This window comes from Dermacentor silvarum, chromosome 3 (assembly GCF_013339745.2).
Source record: "Dermacentor silvarum isolate Dsil-2018 chromosome 3, BIME_Dsil_1.4, whole genome shotgun sequence".
Classification (NCBI taxonomy): domain Eukaryota; kingdom Metazoa; phylum Arthropoda; class Arachnida; order Ixodida; family Ixodidae; genus Dermacentor; species Dermacentor silvarum.
In genome coordinates, this window is record NC_051156.1 from 76730805 (window position 1) to 76752572 (window position 21768).

The 21768-nt window shown below is 47.9% G+C and overlaps 1 long non-coding RNA gene across 1 annotated transcript in view; it reads left to right on the forward strand.

Annotated features, from left to right (window-relative positions):
* LOC125943841 (uncharacterized) overlaps positions 1–21768 on the forward strand; it is a 70761-nt gene that overhangs the window by 25580 nt on the left and 23413 nt on the right. The window contains exon 2 of the long non-coding RNA XR_007465935.1: positions 15132–15249. This is a non-coding gene — a long non-coding RNA (uncharacterized LOC125943841). The remainder of the gene's footprint in view (positions 1–15131; positions 15250–21768) is intronic.

Sequence of the window (21768 nt, forward strand, 5' to 3'; positions counted from 1 at the left end):
TGGAATGCGACGGAGAGTGGTTGCGGTCGGAGAACTTGACCAATGCTTCATTGACCAATAATTGTCCGTATCTACCACCCTGAAGTAAGCCGCAAATAATCTGTGTGTGATTACTGCACGTGGAATGGAATTTGTCTTGTGATCTTCAAACTTAGCGCTAGGCTGGTTCGTCCATCGCGGCATGTTCTTTATTTTGCAGAAGCTACCTTTGAATATTTGGTAATACGGAAAAGCCGACACCATATTTTTTTTGAGCTACAGTCACCTGTTTATGCAGCATTCTAGCATTCTAACAGACATGGGCGTCATCTACATTTTCGTCGTTTGTCTCGCGCTCTTAGTGTAGTGTGAATCTGTACCAAGAATTTTAAATGAATATGCGGCAGTGCGTAGTGAGGTGGCGTAGCCCCGCCGCAGACATGAAATATGTTGAGGAGTACATTTGTTTGTTTAGTAACAAAATAGAGCGCTAGAAAATTGTGTTCGTAGTGGTACGCATAAAGCAGAAATCTATCGGAACTATCGGCCAATCTCGTTGACATGCGTGTGCTTCCACCTGCTTTAGCACATTATCCTAAAGTGGGGATGAAAAACCCCAGATTACTAAAAACCTATGCAACTGGATCAGATGTTATGGTTCCTTCACGGGAAATTAAAGCAAGCATCCCTATCTGTTACGCTACTCATGTACTTTACCTGTATTAGATCAGTGATAATGAGTATACTAATAGGAACCTACCAAACTAAATAATCGATAAAAATAAACTGCATGGAAAGCCTCAAGGTAAAATCTAATGTGGTATTTCCGAGCGGATTGTATTAGCAAATTTTATGTCTGCATTAAACCAATGCTCAAAATGAAGGAGAGTGATTACTTTTCATGCTGCTAAGAAGGTGCTTGAATGTCGACAGCATGCTAAATATTGTTCTGAGGAAAAGTTTTAAGCATTGACAATATCTCTGAAAATTTATATGAGCTTACTTCACGAACAACAATGGAATAAAACTGTTTACCTTTGCCAGTTCCAAAATCAAAACATTCTGCAATTTTTGATGAGATCACAATATAAATTTCAAATATAAACATTAAAAGCGTGCTTAATTAGAAGTAGAGACTGACTAGCGCTCGCGCAATCCACGTTTACACTCATTTTGTTGCCCTGTTCAGGGCATGTTCAGCGACAGATGCCATTTCCCGAAAGAAATCGCGGAATAGCTCTCACGGCTCTCGGCCCAATTGCGAAGAAACGTCGCAGGGATCGCTGCGATCGGTGCTACGTGCGACCAACCGGGGAATCGAAACCTGCGACTGAGATTTCCCTCGCACGCGACCGAAATTCGCCCTTCCAGTGCGATCAAAATTGCATCATGTGAAACATCCTTGACGCGTTTCACAGCGTTTGCACGAACCGGCGCGCCATTCATTTCGGAGCCCACGCTCAGGCTTCGCGAGGCGGCGCTAGATGGCGCTGAGGGTTCTTGGAGATGTGCGATAGGCGAGCCCCGCTGCAGAACACGCCCTATACATGACTCGTTTCGACGGTGGCAATGCTATGTGCCTTTATATGGATTCTACGTTAAACACATTACCGTAGACGGTTAGCGTAAGGTGGGTATTGCCGAATTTTGCGTCGTTGAAAATCAAGTTCCTTTGATTGACTGAGTATTAAAAACAAAAAAGGCGCGACGATAGTTCAGTGTTCACTGCTACTTCGCCAGCTTCGTGGGAAAATTCACCGTCGTACCGGCTGCATTTGGCGCAGACGTGTAGGTGGATTGTTTAGTGGGAGGCGTTTTAGATAGGGCCAGCTATGCTGACTACACTAATGGTAGTGGATCTGGGGTGGTGAACACGATTATGGTTATGATCACGATGATGATGGCCACGGTGTGTAGCGCACACTCACGTCCATGCTGTATCCAAACTTGTGTCTCAAGGTTATGTCAATGGGCTCGACGATCTTATTGAATACTCTGGCAGCGGACATGAGCTCCCCGTTGCAGGTGACAATACCGGGTCTGACGAGCGTGTGTGTTTTCACAATCACAAACTGCACGAAGGGCGCCGTGTTGCTGAGGTCGTAGAACGGCATCCGGCTCTCGTCCGGTGGTACGCTGATCACCAGTGGTATGTTTGCGCGGTGCAGCTTCGCGATGATCTGCGAGAAGGCCACTGCGGATCCACGGCCACTGCATGCGTCCTCCGGGTAGTTCCAGTCGATGTGCAATCCCTGTTCGAAGCAATAAATGTAGCAGTATTTTTCAGTCGTGATTAAATGATAGCGTGTAGTGTGCAGTATTGCAAGCGGCTTGAAAGTGGGGCTCGCGCAAAGACAAAGGGTAGCTGCCAGAGTTCCGACTTATTCTGGTACACAATCCTCCGCACAATGTGGTGAGGGAATTACAGCAGCCATGCGCATCACAGCAACTATCCAGATTCATCAACGATGTTCTCTTCGTTGTTTTATCCCGGAAAGCCTACGACGTCGTCCGCCTGTTACGACTGTAGTGTTTAGTATAGTTTCGTGCGTTTGGCGCTTTTCCTTCACTGGTACTTGCATGAAAGGGAAAGGCGCACTTACGTAGTGAGAGGAGGAGGGGCGGAGGGGTGTAAAGCGTGACTAATAAAATTCATGGACCTGACAACTATGAGGAAAGTTTTCACACCTGGCGCGGCTATCTGTTCAATTTTTTTGCCTGTTCTTTTTTCGATGCACTCCCGTGGCTGCACCTCTACGCGAACTAGTATCTCGCTTTGACTTTCGTCCTTTCTCTTATTTTTCTTCTTGATGAGTGTTTCAGTGCAAGACAAGCCACTGAGCACTACGCATCGCATCACTATAGGCTTTCTCATCACTGGTACACCCTTTGTTCAGAATCTCCCTGGATGCTGACCAAACCGTCGACCTAAGACAACCACATCAATGCCAAGACAACGTTCTTTTTTTCTTTCTTGCAAAATGGTTGATGCAAAAGCTCACTAGTTCGACTTGATGAAATGAAAATATTGTGTCAACTAGCGCAGGACAGAAATCTATAACACCACGGCAAGTTATGCGAATTGGTACAGCACAGCCTTAAGGAACAGCACGAACGGAACAGACGGAATCACATGCAAAGTACCTTATCATAAAAGCGTCGCTTGTTCTACCTTGTGTGCTGTCGTATATTATATTCCTGCGGTAGCTAACGAAACTATAACACCACAAGAAAAAAATTACACCATCTTCCGGTAGGGGAACCCTGAGAAGTATGCGAAGCAGCCATGGGGTCGACTCAAGTTCCCATTAGTTTTCAGATCGGCCTTTCGCCGCTGCCGTTTCATGGCAGCGACTAGAGCCCTCTTCTCCATGGCGCTGTCCACGGCGCTGACACTGGCGTTGACGCTCGCGCTGTTCGTGGTACTCATCGCGGCGTTGCGGGAGGAGAATGAGAGGACGAAGTGAATGACGATGAGTGGGCGAAGCACCTGGGGATCATTCCGGCAAAATGCCGGAAGCGTTCTCCGGAAGCCAGAAGCTGGCTTCCGGAACCGGAACCGGAAGTGGAACCGAAAGTGGACGCCGCACGGCGGAGGGAGGGAGGGACATAGCCTCGAGCATAAGAGGCTTCGCATCTAAAAGGTGCACCACCATTCGTGAATATTGTTACGCGAACGAAGGATTAAGCACTGGAGACTATTTAGAAAGTATATTTACAAGAGTCAACTGCAGCGCTGGCCGGTTAAGCCTACAGATCTAGAGCAAGAAGCAGTTCGTAGTCATCGTCGGGGCGCCCGCGCGCGTCGTCCACAAGAACACGCAATATGCATGTATGATTATTTGCGGCGGCAGAAGCACCGTCCAGGAGCGTCTAAATATCGGTGGTAACAGGAGAGTAATACGGTTTCAGGCGTGCGATATGCACAATATCAGTGAAATTCGATGCAGATAAGGCACTGGTACTGACTGGGGCGACCTCATAAGTAACTGGAGTCACGGTACGCAGCAATCGACTACTACAGGCCAATGTGACGAGTTGGGCACCACAGAAGTACCATATATCCTGGGGAAAGGTGGACGTCTGTGTGTTGACGATCGTACAAACGCCGTTGGTTCTCTTGGGAGGTCAGGAGGCGAGCGCGGGTAATTTCGCGTGCTTGGGCTGCCCTGGTGATGGTGTCAAGTGCATATTCGCTGGTCTCTGCTGCGGCGGATGGAAGGGATGTGTCTAGTGGCAACGTGGGTTCTTGCCCGAACAACGGAAAGAACGGGGAATAACCAGCAGTGTCGTGACGCGAAGAATTGTAGGCAAATGTGACATAGAGTAGGGTAATGTCCCAATCAGTACGGTCGGACGAGAAATACTTTGCAAGCATGTATGTCAGGGCTCGATTCAGACCCTCCGTCAGACCATTATTCTGTGGATGGTAAGACCTAGTCAGCTTGTGCCTGGTTGAGCAGGACTTTAGAAAGGAATGTCCGACCACGGTCAGTTAGCAGTTGGTGTGGAGCTCCATGCTGCAGAATCACGTCGCGTAAAAGAAAATCGGTGACATCTGTAGCGCAGCTTTTGGGAAGCGCTCTGGTGATGGCGTAGCGCGTCGCGTATTCTGTCCCACAGCGACCCACTTGTTGCCAGTAGTTGACAGACGGAAAGGGCCAAGTAAGTTCAAGCGAACGCGAAAGAACGGCTCCGAAATAATGTCGAGCGATTGAAGGCACCCGGCAGGCAGCGTCGATGGTGTTCTTCGGCGCTGGCATTTCTCACACGCCGCAACGTATTTCCGGATGTAGCAGGCAAGGCCTGGCCAGAAGAAGCGTCGGCGAATCCGCTCGTACGTTTTCCTGCTGCCTGCTCTGTCTCGCGACATGACGCCAGACCGGTGCCGACAGCCGCGCCTCACAGCAATCACAGATACCCCAACCCTACAAAGTGGAGAACTCCGGACGACAAGCCAATATGCTTCCGTTGCCTCCAAATTGGCCACGTAGCTCACCAATGCCACACCTCCCTATCTGTTACGTTACTCGAGTACTTAACCTGTATTAAATTCATGATGAATGAGCATGCTTATTAAGCATGCTCATTCATCATACAAAAGAGCATACAAAACTAAATAATTGATGAAAATAAGAAACTGCAGGGAGAGCCCCAAGGTAAAATCTAATCTGGTATTACCGAGCAGATTGTATTAGCAAATTTTATGTCTACTTGAAGTGTCTGCATTAAACGAATGTTTAAAATGGAGGATACTGATGATTTTTCATGCTGCTAAACAGGTGCTTAATGTCGACAGCATGCTTCATATTGTTCTGAGGAAAACTGTTAAGCATTGCCAATATCTCTGAACTTTTTACAAGCTTACTTTATGAACACCAATGAAATAAAACTGTTAACATTTGGCAGTACAAAGGGAAACGCCTGTAGCAGCTGAGAAACGGAGAAAACGCAAGTGTCGGCACCAGTGTCAGGGTCGGCAGGTGGTGCGTCCACTGTATAGCGTGATAAAGTCTGCGTTTGGATGCAAGCTGCCCGACTTGTACACTACTGCATAGACATATTCTTGTAGCCATAGAGCCAAGCGACCAAGCCGGCCGGTTGGACCCTTGAGTGAAGAAAGCCATCAGAGCGCGTTGTGGTCTATGATTACAGAGAAATAAGAGTGAGCACGAGTGCGGGTGAAATTTCGAAACCGCCCAGACGACAGCCAGGCATTCACAATCTGTAATCGAATAGTTGCGCTCCGCTGCTGTGAGGAGGCGGCTAGCGTAGGCGTAGCACGATCTTGACCCTGTTGGCGCTGGGCTAAGACGGCTCCGATACCGTGAACACTGGCATCAGTAGGGACCTCTGTAGGAGAGCACGGGTGAAAGTGGACCAGTATAGGTGGCGTGGTGAGAATGTTGGTGAGGTATTCAAGCACGGCAGCTTGAGCGGGACCCCACATAAACGGCACGTCCTTCTTCAGAAGATCAGAAGTGGTCGGGCAATCGCTGCGAAGTTACTTCCAACGCTTCGTTGGAAGTAAGATCAGAGTCCTACAAAACTTCGGACGTCTTTGACAGCCTGAGGTACGGGAAAAGACGTGACAGCACGAATTTTCTCCGGATCTGGTTGAATACCGGAAGCGTCGACGAGCTGGCCCAGCACTGTAATCTGTCGACGACTGAAGTGACACTTCGATGAATTTAGGTGGAGCCCAGCCTCGCGAAAGACTTGAAGAACATCTGATAAGCACTTAAGGTGTATCTCAAATATAGGCGAAAATACGAGAACATCGTTTAGGTAGCAGAGACATGTTGACCATTTGAACCCCTGAAGCAAAGAGTCTATCATACGTTCCAACGTTGCTGGGGCGTTGGATAGACCACATGGGACAAGTTTGAATTCATATAGACATTCAAGGGTGACGAACGCAATCTTCTCTTGGTCCATTTCATCCACAGAAATTTGCCAATAACCAGACCGAAGGTCAATTGATGAAAAGTAGTTGGCACCGAAGAGACAATCGAGGGCATCGTCAATGCGAGGCAAGTGGTAGATGTCATTTTGCTAATTTGGTTTAGATGACGATAATCTACCCACAAACGGCTTGTGCCATCTTTCTTTTTGACAAGCACAACGGGCGACGCCAAAGGGTTCGGCGAGGGTTCAACAATGCCTTTGGCAAGCATCTTGTTCACTTTATCTTGAGTAACCTTACGCTCGGATGCAGAAACTCAATATGGCCAGCGATGAATAGGACTGACATCACCAGTATTTATTTCATGCATAACATATAAAGTATGGCCGAATTGTCGATTGTTGAGGTCGAAGATGTCGTGGTAGGAAACCATAAGGCGACACAGAGCTGCTGCTTGTTCAGGCGATAGGTCCGCAGCAATCATGGGACTAAATGAAGCGTTAGGGCAAATAGCTTCCTGTGGACATTGTGAAGAATCGGAGCAGACGTCTATTGAAAACGTTGTGTCGTGGTCATCTCCTATAGCACGGAGCGTTGCAACAGATAGGCCTTGGGGTATATCTTGCTTTGTCAGGCCAAAATTGACGACGGGGAGGCATGTCCGGTTATCGGCGAGGGTCACGACGGAGTCGGGCACAGTGATATTGCACAGCAAAAGGACATCCGGGGTGCTATGCAGGATGCCCCGAGTTTGGCGAAACTCGGGATCTTCACGAGTTCTGGCGACGCCCCAAGATTAAAGCACTAATGGTAACAAGACAAAGTTTGTCCATCGGCACACCTCCAGTTTCATTGGCTTATCTAGATTCACTCTGGGTGGCCATCATCCCTTGGGCGTTGCCATATGGGCGGTCGACAAACTGGGGCTCCCGTGATCATACGGTTGGTGCATGGTCGTGCATTCTTTCACTTGTTTGTTGTTCCACCGAGTGCATTAAAGGCACAAGCAAGTTATCAAATAAATGCATTTAGTACAATGATATTAGTCACATTACCGTAGGGTATAGGTGTTTTAAAGTTTACAAGTTGTACACTGAATGTGTATTAGACTAATTTATAGTTTAATCGTTTCGCGTTATACCACGAGGGCACGCTCGCCCTCCTCTTTCTTCCTCTGGATTGGATTGGCGCGGCTCGCTACGTGCTTGCGCTAGCATTTCCGAGCGGAGATTGGTGTGGGCTTGGTTTTTGCACTGGGCTTTGAACAGATCGCTCGTGGCTCTTTCTCTTTCCTCTGGATTCAATTGGTGCGGCTCGCTACGTGCTTGCGCTCCCATTTCCGAGCACAGATTGGTGTGCGCCTGATTTTTACACTGGGATTTCTACAGAACGCTCGTTGCTCGCACTAAAGTAAGGCTGCGAGACGAAGCGAGCGTCGGCTAGCGCAGAAGTGGTCTGCCGCGCGCTTACCGTGTAAGCACTCAGGAATGTCGGAAAACACTCATGCAAGGATAAAAAACTACGCTTTATTTTCTTTTACATTGTGACGCACCTTCATACTGGCTAGCGCCGAGCGATGTCTTCTAACAACCGCAGGAAAGAGTCTTTATACTGGGTAGCCCGAGCGATCCGTGGCTTCTAACAAACGCAAGAAAGGGTTTTTGCAGCGCACGTGGCCGTTGAGTGCCACCACATTCATCCCAGGTGGGACTCCAGCATCAGTGCAGTTACTCTGTACCCACTTCTGACGAGGTGGCGCTTCACTTTTTGACAATAACTTTCTATTTTTTTGCGTGTGAACGCCCGTGTTGGTTTCCACAAAGTTTACGTTGTGGTTGACTGTATTTCAATGCAGATTGAGGCATAGCCCCGTTAGCATCTACTAAATTTGGGATGCAGTTGTATGCGGCCAGTTCGTCACTATGAAAAATGGTCCACGGTTGAACATTGGCCGCAATAATGGCGCCTAGCGTCGCCGCCTTTCGTCGGTCGACCTTGAAAAGTAGCAGCACCCCTCAGGTCGCGCAGACCATGCCGAAGACCCATGGGCCACTATCTTTAACACCACCGTAATTTTTGGCGGCTCGGCGGAACGTTGTCTGTCGCCCGTCATTAGGCGGCCTCGATTGCACTTTTGCTCACCGCGAAAAAGGCACTCATCAATTTGCGCTGTCTTCCCGGGGCCAACGAGTGGAGCTCGCGCCAGCAGCTCGTCCCTCGCGACCTTACGGGGTAGCTCCTCCAGTCGGCGATGGCGTGCTCCGATAGAGGAAACAAGTCTACGGTCTCTTTTAACGTCCATATGCCTACGCTTTTGCTCACGCAGTATGTGAGCCAAATCATTTGCCGCGTGGAGAGGTGGTCGTTCGGACGGCTGAGGCGGTCCGTGTTGGCGCAGTAACTTCCTTCGCCTCTCTGCCCGTGTAGTGCAGGGGTACCGTGTACCTGCGAAAACTGATTTCGGCACCTGTTGCACCGGAAGGCAGCCCGGCGTCCATTCTAAATCTTCCAATATAATGTGACTACTTCACCTGCGCAGGTTGGTTGGTCCGGGTTGAACCCCAGGTGCTCGCAGGTGCTCCAGTACTCCGATGACGACGCCGGACATGGCCTGGGGCTGGGGCGCGGTGGACGAGCTTGCTTGAAACAGGAGAGAGCCGAAGCGATCACGCGAACTATTCCTCCGCAGCCTAGTCACACCAATCTACGGTGGGAAAGCATCATTTGCCCGCCACCCTATCTCCGCAGACGACGGCCTTCGCCTAACTCGTCACACAGCCAGCGCACTCACGTTTTGGAAAGGCAAAAATGACGCTGAAACTCTACGTCGGACATTTAGGTGAACGGGTCCAGATGGTCATATTGACGCTTGCTGCCGCTGGATGCGATTACACAGGCTGCTGCTGCCGCCACCATGTTCCCGAGTTCCACTCGAGGGGGGTTTCGCGATGTACGAGTTTGGCCCGAGTTCGCGTGTCAATCAAAACCATACGTCACGCCCCACGCGAGGCATGTAACTCTTGTGCGCGCGCCCGCCACGGTTGGGCCACGCCCAACTTATTTTCCGGCAACAGCGACGTGGTGCGGAACTGAGAGGCATCAACAATCTTGACCGCCGACAGAAAATACGCACAGCAGACTGTCATCGGTGATGCACTGTAACTGAGAACCACTATCAAAAACAAAGCGGCGACTTTCGCTGGCTCATGCATCCATCTTCTTAGGCTGTGATGGCCCCACAACATGGTTCATTGTCTGCATTGTAGCGATGTAGCGTACAGCAAATAATTATCGGAATGACACTGTATCTGCTTGCAAGGCGTCAATTCGCCGTGGTGGATGACGATGCTGAGCAGTGCGTAGTGTTTTCCAACGTAAAGGTATCGCAGCTGTTGTTTGAGTGCTTTGTCATCGGTGGTGGGTCGGATGTGCAGTGTCGCAAACACGGTCAGCGCCGAGAAACGCTCGCTCTTTTAAACACAGTGCGATGGCATTTCTTCATCACAAGCACGGCACAATAAATAGTTGCAACCCCTTCCTGCGTTCGAAGTTTGATTTCCTAACTGCACACAGGAGCCAACACCCGTCAAAATGCGATTGCTGCGCTGTCGTTACTATATCCATATGCGATCGCTGTTAGCTCAGCAGCAGAGGCAATCGGCAAGCACATTGGAGAGAACAACACACTCAAACTCTGCGTATACATGCGAATGGAGGCACCTTCACTGGGCAAGCGATGACAAGCGATGAATTGTGTCACTGGGCAGCGCGCTCTTCTTTGCAATGCATCGCGGAGGCTTCCCGCTCGCAGATAAACGGGCGCATTTTCACTGTGCTGCGTCACTACGGACCCTAGAATACCGCACAGCCATTTTGCAGTGACAACCGTTGCTCCCGTCGCTTCAGTTGGTAAAGCGACGGCCTTAATAGCCGCCTCAGTGAAGCACCTGCGGTGAACAACCATGCCGTAGCGGTGCGTTGCCATTCCCCTAATAGTCAGGGAATGGAAAGATCATTGTCATGACTGACTTTATCAAGGATTAGAGTGCCTCGACGCGCGCGGGCATCAAGGCACCCTATCAAGGATAACACTCCCTCGTGCGTGTGACCCTCTACAATGTATCCGCTTGTAATCTTTCGCCTCACTGTCGCCACTCGCGGCAAACAGTGCAAAATTTAATCATTCTCTCGATCTCTGTTTGTCATCAAACATTTATAGCATTCCAAACGAAAAACAGATACTTCAAGAAATAATGTGTTTCTTATTTATTTGTTGTATTTTAACGTAATCGATTGAGGGAAAGTGTAGGCGCAACAATGCACCGCATGTGCCCTGTTCGCATTCGATGGAGGATAGAAAGATAATGCTCGAAAGAGGAGGCACGCCCTTTACGCGCCCTAGAAAGGCGTGGCAAGTGGCTCACGGCAAGTGTGCAGATAGACAGCGGTACAGTCACGGTATTGCTAAATGGTGATAATACGTTGATAACAATACGCGGCGCTGGCACGTTTTGCTGTGCAGTCTTCTGTGCTTGAAGCACGGAATCACTGTGCCGCGCAGGGTGCGCTCATGTTGTCATACGCGGCTTTATCTCGACATTTCCTTTTGCCTGCTGTTCTTGCACGTTCCTTGCTGTCTCCGTTCACTGACTGCCATCGAGCAAACCCGGGTGAAACTCGTGCGAACGAGAAACTCGGCGCATCCTGCATAGCACCCCCGGAACAGGTGTGGCGACATAATCACCATCGGGCACCGGGAAAGATGATAGCAAATCGACGAAAGTCAAGTCTTTCGTCGGCAGGCGGACGAAGGCCGTCGTGCTACAGTTGCCAGGCAGTTCGGCACGAATATGCGCAAGTGGAGGAAGTTCTAGGTAAATGGTACCGGCAGAACAGTCGATCAAAGCTGGATGCGCGGTAAGAAAGTCGAGTCCAAGGATTAGGTAATGGGGACAATCCGTCAGCAATGTAAAAAGAACTGCAAGGTGGCGGTCGGCGATACTTATACGGGAAGGACACATTCCAGTGACGGTAACAGTGCTGCAATCGGCGCCGCGTACGGCTCGTGGAGTAGAAGGCGTGAGAACCTTCAGTCGACGACGGAGGTTATGACTCATTATGGACGACTGGGCCCGAGTATCTGTTAACGCCGACAAAAGGACACCGTCGACGTGAACATCAAGTAAGTTCTGGTTCTTTGGGAGCGTCAATGGAGGATTTCGACACGACGAACATAATACAGCACTACGCCCAATAGCTGCATGGTCTAGTTTTCCGTCCGGAAGTGTCCATGATTGGTTGGCGACTAATAGGACTGGCAGCACTAGTATTTATGTGATTCTTAACAATTGAAGTCTGGCCCAATGGTCGATTGTTGTGTCTGGGGCGACGGGGACCGACGGCGCTGAGGTGATGACGAGCGTGCGGGACGACTGACATCGACGGATACGTCAGAGGTAGGAGGCATACGTCGAGGCGACTAGCGGCGAGGGTCGGCATATGGGCGAAGAGAGGGGGAACAGTAACTCGAATACCGGGACGTCCTGGAGGGGCAGAAGTGGCAAGCTACGTGGCCAACTCGGAGGCAACAGAAGCAAATTGGCTTGTCGTCCGGAGTTCTCCACACTGTAGGGTTTCGGTATCTGGGAGGGGAATACAGATCGCTGTGAGGCGCTGTTGTGGGCACCGGTCTGGAGTCTGGATGGGAAACAGAGCAGGCAGCAGGAAAACCAACCGCCGTGGTTGCTCAGTGGCTATCGTGTTGGGCTGCGGAGCACGAGGTCACGGCGGCCGCATTTCGATGGGGGTGAACTGCGAAAACACCTGTGTACATAGATTTAGGTGCACCTTCAGGTGGCGGTCCCACTCCGGCGGCACGAGCCCCCCGTTTTCAGTACTTTTGAAAGTTGTGGTATATACCATAAAAAGCTTAATTCTTCGAGATTCCAACTATATATAATATAAAGAAATTGATTAATGTGATTTAGAAATAAATGTTCAAGAACTAGCATGAGATACATGGTTTTTGCGAACTGTGTCTCACTTGTGACCATATTTAGAAGAAACTACCGCACTTACTGCATTGCGGCTTGCTCTGTAGCTTTAGGACATATTTGTCTAGTTCCTAGGCGTAGCAAAATAATTTTGAATTTTTAGTTTTTGGATAATCTGCTTTTGAAAATTGCCAAATATCGCAATCTTCTGTTGTAAACATCCCGGCAAATACATGCTCAAGAAAACTAAATTTTGAATAAAGTAGAGTTCAAGGAATTTCCATTTAGGAAGCAAAATTTCATTCACGTAACTTTATTAGTTTTCCTAATAATGCGGCCGAAAGTAAACAATATTTAGAATTCTTGTTTTATTTTTTTCCATTTTTGCGGGAAGGTACTAAAGCTACGAAGCTGCGGTTTAAAACTAATAAAGGTACATGAATAAAATTTTACGTCCTAAATGGAAATTCCTTGAACTCTACTTTATCCAAAATTTAGCTTCCTTGAGCATGTAGTTGCCGGGCTGTTTACAACAGAAGATTGCGATATTTGGCAATTTTCAAAAGCAAATTATCCAAAAAATAAAAATTCAAAATTATTTTGCTACGTCTAGGAACTAGATAAATATGTCCTAAAGCTACAGTGCAAGCCGCAATGCAGTAAGTGCGGTATTTTATTCTAAATATGGTCACAAGTGAGACACAGTTCGCAAAAACCATGTATCTCATGCTTGTTCTTGAACATTTATTTCTAAATCACATTAATCAAATTCCTTATATTATATATAGTTGGAATCTACAAGAGTTAAGCTTTTTATGGTATATACCACAACTTTATATCCTAAGTAGAAGAGCCGCCACGGTTACTCCAAAAGTACTGAAAACAAGAGGCTCGTGCCTCCGGAGTGGAACCACCACCTTAAAAAACCCCAAGTGGTCCAAATTTCCGGAATCCACCTCAACGGCGTGCCTCATAATCATATCGTGGTTTTTGCATGTAAAACCCCATAATTTAATTTAAAGTTTAATTTTAGCAGGAAAACCGAGGTTGGCAAATTTTTGCCACACAACTGCCTGAATGAGAGAGATCGCTGGGGCTGGTTGGTCAATGGTGGGGTCAAGTGGGCGTGGATGGAACGGGGCAGGACTTGCAGCCTCGAGCTCGCGGCGAACAATACGTGTGACGTTATCATTGAAGGGGGGTGAAGCGTTAAGGTCGACGCAAGACGATGTCACAGCCCTGTTATTGAACGGGGAGAACTGTGGAAAGACGCGGCGGCATTCTTTGACAATGACGTCAATGGTGGAAACATTGTTGAAGATCAAGTTGAACGCGTCGTCCGCGATCCCTTTGAGAACGTGGCCTACTTTGTCAACCTCGCCCACTTTCTTGTCAACTTTCTGGCAGAGAGCGAGCACGTCTTATATGTACGAGACATACGATTCAGTAGAAGACTGTACTCTGGTAGCAAACTTTTCTTGAAGAAAGCTGCCGACCAGTCGGATTGCCAAAGAGGTCGATGAGCGTCTTCTTGAAGGTATCCCAGCTGGAGATCTCGTCCTCGTGCGTCCGGAACCAGACACGAGGTGTGTTCCGCCCAAGTGGAATAGTACATTCGCTAGCATAATTGTAGGGTCCCAGCGGTTGTTTCGGCTAACACGCTCATACAGGCTGAGCCAGTCCTCAAAGTCGACATTATCTTGGCCAGAGAATATTCCAGGATCGCGGGGATTGGTAACCATGACGTACTTAGTAGTCCGGGTCGCAGGAGTAGAAGCAGACGATATTCGTCACCAGGAGCCATGGCGGAAAACAGGACGGTGCGGCCGCTACGGAGCACCGTGGCGAGGACGGGGAACGGCACTCACACAAAAAGGTTACGCGGACGAATGATTAAGCACTGGAGACAATTTATAACGTATATTTATAAAAGACAACTGCAGTGCTGGCCAGTTCAGTCGACAGCTCACGAGCAAGAAGCAGTTCGTCTTCTTCGTCGGGGTGCCTGCGAGCATCGTCCACAAGAAACACGCAATGTGCATGTATCAATACGTTTGGCGGTTTCGCCACGGCGTACCGTTTGCATTTTGCGCAATACATCTAGCGTCATCCAGCGGGTGCCGTTTTACTCACCGACGGCAGTAAAAGGCGGTGATGGCGTATGCAGCGTCACCACTCCCCCGCACGGGAACAGGCGATTTGAATTTCGCTAAAATATATGGCAACCCGTCAGATGCGATTTCCTCTTAAACTAAGTCTTTTATTGGCCCGAAACAAGTGCTGCGACGTTTCTGCAATAAAATTTTTATTTGCCCTTAGTGTCCCTCTAAAAATGTATCCTGCACAATACGGTACGGCGCTACTTGGTTTGCGGACAATAAACCCCTTATATAACATTAATTTTCTATTTGCGGTAGCACATCAACGCTTCCCTCGCATGTGTACCGCTTGGTCGGAATGGACATCGTTAGGTAGCTTTAGTTGGCTGTAAATCTATGTTAATTACCGTTGCAGTCACGAAACATAGTTACAATCACGTTGTGGGGACTGTGAAGATCAAGGTGGTGCCCAAACTGTGAGTCATGAATCTAGGGCCGAAGTGACAACTTTTTTCTGCTATGTAAGAACATTTTTTCTTCTTTTTTTCTTTTTTTCTGATTGTTCGGCTGCCTTAGCAAAAATATATTCGCTGTCATCACGGGACGGTTTTCGTTCTAATCAACCTATCTAACGTAAGAAAATTTTATTTGCAGATACGGACGTTAACCTTTTTATTGGGAGAACTTGTTGCGAGCAAACTAAGCACCACCCCAACGCATGAACATCCCTGCGAGCACAGTGGTCGGTCGTAGAAATCTGATCCGTAGTAGGGTAAGTGGGTCGGCCATTTAGAGATCGTACCTCGTACCTGTAACAGTGCCTGTAACAGTGCTTTCAAGTGTTGCCAAGAAGACACCCGAAGCGGAAAAAACCTCCCCACTTAAGGTGAACCGGAGCACAGGTGGAATTTTAAACTTTCGTTTTGCTTTCCGCTCGCTTCTGCGCTTCCGATGCCGCCAACGCGGCCGACGCCGCCGACGCGACCCAGCTTTGCTAGTGGTGGATCTCGCCCCCAATAGGGTCCGACGTAAGTAGAAAGTTGAGTTCACGAAACGACGATTCACGCTCTGGTGTCTAATTCAAGGGCACATTTTTTTCAACACACGCGGAAATGGAAGCACAATGTCAGCGAGTCTCGCAACAAAGCGGAGGAAATATAAGCCTAATCCAAGAAACTTTCGGAGCTCTCGTGTAGACTGCGGTGGCTTGAAGGCGCTGACTGCCTCAATCTCCCGTAGGTCAGGTCGTCGTACTCCAACCTTGCTCACGAGGTGGCCAAGAACCAATGGCTGGCGCGCAGCAAACCAGCACTTGCCGCAGTTGAGAATCAAGCGAGGTTTCTCCACGCTATCCAAAACCAGCCTAAGACGGGTCTCGTGCTCTTTAAGCGCACGGCCGAAAATGACATCATTCAGGTAACACAGACTTATCTCGCACTTTATTACAAAGTTACAAAGCCCAAACGGCATAACGTTAAACTCTAACAAACCGCCCGGTGTCAAAAATTTGGTCTTCCGTCTATCGGCAGGGTCCATAGATACCTGCCAAGTAGCCTGATCTTAAATCCTGCGACGAAAAGAAATAGGCCGAATGCAGGCAGTGTACTACTTCGTCGATTCGTGGGAGCTGCTACACATCTTTCTCTGTGACCGCGTTTAGCCGCGTGTAGTCAATGCAAAACTTCGAATAGTCATCTTTTTCTTCACCAGGATATCTGGCACTGCCCACGGGCTCTAGCACTCTTGGCTGACCTCTTTCTTTAACATCTACTGTACTTGATCGGTAATAATCTCCCTTTACGATGAAGACACTCGATAATGCTTCTGCCGGATAAGTTGAGCTGAGCCGGTGTCAATCAGATGGCAAACGCGCGACGATGGAAGAGTGGTATGGTTCACACCGTGGAACACGTCCAACACGGAAGCATGTCGAGATAGCACTTGTACCAAGGCGTCCCATTCACGTGAAGATGGAGACTTACTGACCATGCTCCGAATTCGGATAGGTTGTTCGTTTGGTCAATTGGTCTCGTCGCTGACCACCGTAACGGGACGGTACGTGTCGTCGTCGAAGACAAGAGAGCTTCATGTGCCTCGGAAGGAGCACCAGCACGGCAGAACTCTTTAGTGCCCACAACGAAGTGGTTCCGTTGGTCACGGACACAACGCCACTAGGCACCAATATGTCCTTCTTAGCACAAAAATCGGTGATTGGTTGTACCATGGCGTCAAATAAACCGCCGGTATCAACAGAAGCGATGGCAGAAACAGACGCTAGCCACCATGGAGACAGCTTCACCTCATCAGCAACAACAAATGTGTTTTGTGGACGTCGTTCATAGCACCATCGGGTAATGCGTGTAATTAGCTTTATTGCGTTTCTTCCACTGTTTGTACACATGCTTTGTACCGAATGTACGAAGCGCGCAATAAAGTTAGTTTAACACGTGACCCCACGGTTTGATGCGTGTGGCTGTCCGGCAGCAGTAAGGAACCACTAATTCCTGCTATCTTGGCTTCTCGAATGTACGTAAGCAGCGAAAAAGATTTTGGCCAGGTCAGGCAGACTGCCGCGGACTAAAAAACAAACAAACGAAAAAAAACATTCAGTGACGATTTAGCGTTAAATGGGAGTGATGTGCATTGGCATTATGTCGAGCCTCTTTGAAGTCCAGGTTCCAATATTTAGGCCGCATTAACTCAATTGCAATGTGTTGCTTATGAGCTCACTCGATGCACTCCCTGCCTTTCTGAGGAGCGAAGTGACACTCACGGTGTTCCGGAGCAGACCACTGTCATATATATATATATATATATATATAGAGAGAGAGAGAGAGAGACATATGTACATGCACATATAACGCTCTTTTAAGCTCTCCATCCCTCGTCTACCACATGACCCGCTTCCCACACTTCACACACATACACTTTTTTTCTACTTTGACCCCCATAATGCTAAGCACTCAAAATAGAGGTTGCGAACCCAACCCAGATACCCAGCGCAGCAATATAATATTTCACCGCAACGCTAACGAAACGGCCAACTTGCGATCGTCTCTGTTGAGGTTGCTGCCTCATGAATGTTGGTATTTCGGCGTTACTAAAAAAACGCAATTCTTGTGCACTTTACCTACGTTCTACTGTAAGCTTTTATGTACAATGTATTGAACACAAATAGCCACTGCTTGCCTTGTTAAAAAGGCGAGCCCGCTGTCGCGTTGGCACCGATTACCGTCGAAGTCAGCTACCGCACGTATATTCCTATCACGTTTGATCAAACGCCCATCTATACAGCATTCACTGTACACCGAACAGCATAAAAGTAGAAGTGTGTATATACGAACAAGGCCGTAAACACTTTTAAACGTATGCGGAACCACGACGTTCGATAGGAAGTCGTAACTCGTGGTACAAACTTGTAAGTATTTACTAGCCGTCTGCGTAGCTGTACAAGCCTTCGCTTAATGCAGGTTAGATTGTAAAATAACGGAGCTGGAATATGGCCGCAAATTTCTTTTTAGAAAACTGGTCGCAATAGAGTGTAATTTTCGAAGTGCAGGAGGTCACATACTTCTGGCCATAGTTTCCACTTCACTGTGAAAAGAAAAACGTGTTGCGTTTTTGGCCGGAAGCCTTGAACGCCAAATTTTAAGCACTTCAGGAACCCTTACCTCAAATGGTTAATTCTCTCAAATGATAGTGCTAAGGTTCAAGGTATTTCTCGCTCATTATTTAAGGGCGTTTGACACTTTCTGACGCGCGATTCAAAGGAAGAAGGTATTCCATGCAGTTCCTTGTGTTGTGGAAACATAGTGACCGTTGACATTTCACCATTTCTTTCCTGTGCCTGCTATCGTCACGCTTCACGGTAGTTTCACCTTCTAGTTACGCTGACCGCATAAGCCACGCACCTCAGTATCTGCGTCAATCTCTCGTTGGACGTTCCGCACGAAAATGTCTTGCTTGGTGGAAGTTTCAGTGACCAGAGACCAGTTCCTGCTGTCCTCTCGTCGTCCGCCGATGGTGATGTAAAAGCTCATGTCAACGTTATTGTGACGGAGTTGTTTCTTGCGCCGTTCACTCCGGAAGTGAAGGTGATAGTGCTCGCCACTTGCCGGCCTCCAGACGATGTCGTGGTTCTGAGCATCGACAGCGTATCCAGAGAGCACAAGCGACGAGCAGAAAGGCGCCGGCAGCAGCAAAGGAATGTACGGCACCTGAGACCTCCAGTACCTGCGCAGATGGTGCTCGGTTGACCGTGAGGCGCGTTTAAATCGTTTTTTTTTACCTACAGATCGGTTTAGTTGCGAATAGTGCAGGCGCTTTCAGGACCCATGCTATGTGGGTTAAAAAATTAGGGTACAAAGATAATTTCCGCGAGAAGTTAAACAAATGTGAACAAAATAAAGCAGCGAATTGTATATTCCGTCGCTTCTATGCACTTCAACAACAAATAAAGTGTGGAAACGTTCCAAGCACAATTAGACAGTTTGTTCCAATTAAAAATGGCCTGTAGAGTATTACCAGTATGGTTTTACTCTAGTCAGTCCTGTTTGGGTATTTAAAAGTATCCTGCAAATACCGGGAACGAGACATTTTAATCATAGTGGAGAGGTAGATAAAATATGCTTTTAAAATTATACTGCACTTTCTAAGTGGCTCATGATTTCGCGTTTGATTATACCATAACAGGCAACTTGATCAGGCTGGTTGGTACGAATACAGGTACATGGTGGCAGGTTGCGCAAAATTAACGCGCACACAAATAAAACTTTTATTTCGCAATGTTTATTCAATATTCTCAGTTCCATTTTGCATCGACACCAGCATAGTTAAAAGATCCGATTGAAGGCTACTCTCAAGGGAGAAATCCCGCATCAATCTATAGAGCTTAAGGGCACATGACTACTTCCCGCTGAAATCGCCGGTCAAGCTAGCTCCTAGTAAGAATAAAGAAAATGGAATGTATTTGCAATGTGCCTATGACTCTTTATCCGAGGATATTTCAAACGGCACGATGAGCAGGCTACAATTACGACTGATGTCCGTTTGCGTGCAAACTGTTTTATTTGAACTACCTTGGACACCATATTTATTATTGCCATCAATATCATCCATTTGGCAGCTTAGTTCTTGTCGAGGTATTCCGGATAACGGAACTCGGTAATCACTGCTGTTTGTCTAAGGAACGTTGCTGTGGACACGTTTTCGCCGTTCCGGCCAAAGCGACGCGAGCGTTAATTTCTCACAATGTATGTTATATTACTAGTTTCTTTGTCATCTTACTCCCCAGGCTATAAACTGCGCCCAAGGGCGACGTTACATTTAAGCGCTGTAAAATGGTATTACGCTCCAGCCACGAATTTACTATACTCGCGAAAGGCTCGTGAACTTTCCACTGAGTAAGCGCGTTACAAGGAAGAAAGTAAGGCACTGAGTACTGACTGTGTGTCCAGGTGGCACAAGACGTGGCGAAGCGAGAGTAGCTTCCCTCGGGTTACGCTGTGCACCGGTCCCGTCGGCAGTGGGACAGGAAGCCCGGCGCGAGGATCAGGCTCCACCTGTTGTCTGCAAAACTGCTCCTGGCTCACTCCGTCGGGCAGCTGGAAGTGCTCGGCGGATTCGCTGAGCACGAGCCCTGGCGGGCGCTGCGTATATGTTCGCCGGTGGTTGCATTAAGATGCTGCTTCACCCTAAGCTTGAGAAGTATTCCAGCCTACTGCTCGCTTTTATTGATGCTGCGGTTAAGAATTACGGCAGATAAAATGCAATTTTTGTAATCGGCGCTATGCGAAGCTTTGTGGAAGTGTTTCGAATAAATTGCACTTTAAACCGGCACGGGAGTCGTGCAAATCCACTAGAACCCGGAAACCTGCCCGCTGAGCCTATGCGGCGATATGTCCATTGTGCCGTAAATGTCTGTGGTGATTTCGGTCTCCGCAACACAAGTGTGTGGGAGACCCCAAGGCTCATAAAAAAGCAAATTTGGGGGTTTCACGTTCCAAAACTACAACTATATGATTATGATACACGCCGTCGTGGGGACTGCGAATAAAATTTCGACCATCAGGCGCTTTTTAACGTGCTTCTAAATCTCAGTACACGAGAGTATTTCAATTCCAACCTCATTGGCACGCGGCCGCCGCTGGCGGCATCGAACCCGCGACGTCAGAGCAACGCCATAGCCAACAGGCTATGGCTAAACATCAACAGGCCAACAGGCTAAAGGGCGATACACCGACGCTAAACCTAAAGAAACAGGCAAAGAAGCTTGGTCCAGATCCTACACCTGAGAAACTGCAGGGAAATTGGATTATAACTGTCTCCAGATCGGCTCGAATTTCAAACCTTATGCGCATACACGAATCATGTACTACGCGTAATGTCAATATCGGCCCACCAGTTCACCTGCGTTTGTTATAAAATTGAGCAAGTTTACGTGGTGACTGACCAACGACGAAATGCGAGAAGGTATGGAACAACAAAGTTTCAATATAAAATAATTTCATCCTCAAAAATTTCCATGTGTTTCCTTCTCCGTTACATAATGATGCATTTTACGCTCTATGAAGAAGACCCAGAATATCTGCATGCTTACACATTGGAGCTACCCTGATGTCAGAGCTTGTAAGCTGTGACTTTTCATCTAGTATATGAACCATGAGCACAAGAATCGCGGAACTCACTTGAAGTCACTAAAGATATAGCTGGCCAGACAAGACTTACCATGCGAATTATCTATTTATTCATTCATTTTGTTCATTTATTCGAGTGTTACCTAAACCTAGTTTCGGAATTAGTGAAGTTACTACACTCGGAAACGCATGACCTCAATATTTATTTTATGGGTCATATCAAGGGCGAAAATGTAGTAAACTCCGTCTCTCAATTGGTAATGGCCAGATGTATGTTGCAGCAGAGGCTTCATTGAGCTGTTGCCGAGAACATAGATTACGATGCGTTGTGGAATTTTTTCCTTTAAGCTATATGACTTATGTAACGCCAACAGTGTATAGCAGGAGGAATACTAGCGCACCACTATAGTTGCGCATGCGCTCCATGATACTAAGCCGGTAAATCTCAAGTACATGTCTAACAGGGTTAATATACAATGACTCAGCTATGAACGATTAAAACTTGGTGTTTTCGCGTCGTGCTCATATGGTCTATAACGCATTTTTGCTGCAATATATGAGTTATGAGAAACCTTCTCTGGAGCTGTTAGACACGTAATCGGCAGCGGCAGATGGAAAATCGTAGTGCGCGGAATCCACTACTCCTAACCAGATGG